Below are 264 nucleotides of genomic sequence, written 5' to 3' on the forward strand. Positions count from 1 at the left end.
CAAACACAACCTGTCGCTTCTAATGATAGACTAAGGTAATGCTTATAATGCTTATTTTAAGGAAAAAACTTGCATATATTTACACACGCACATAAATATTGCCATTTCGCTACAGGACATGGAGAATATTTTACTGTATAACCACATTGAAACACAGTATACTTGAGATTTGCAGTCGATCATATAGGAAATGCATGCAGTGTTCCGTCATAATAAAATAAAGAGATAAGAAAAAATAACTAGAATTGACCTAAAATCCATATC

Source organism: Penaeus monodon, chromosome 21, assembly GCF_015228065.2.
Source record: "Penaeus monodon isolate SGIC_2016 chromosome 21, NSTDA_Pmon_1, whole genome shotgun sequence".
Lineage (NCBI taxonomy): Eukaryota > Metazoa > Arthropoda > Malacostraca > Decapoda > Penaeidae > Penaeus > Penaeus monodon.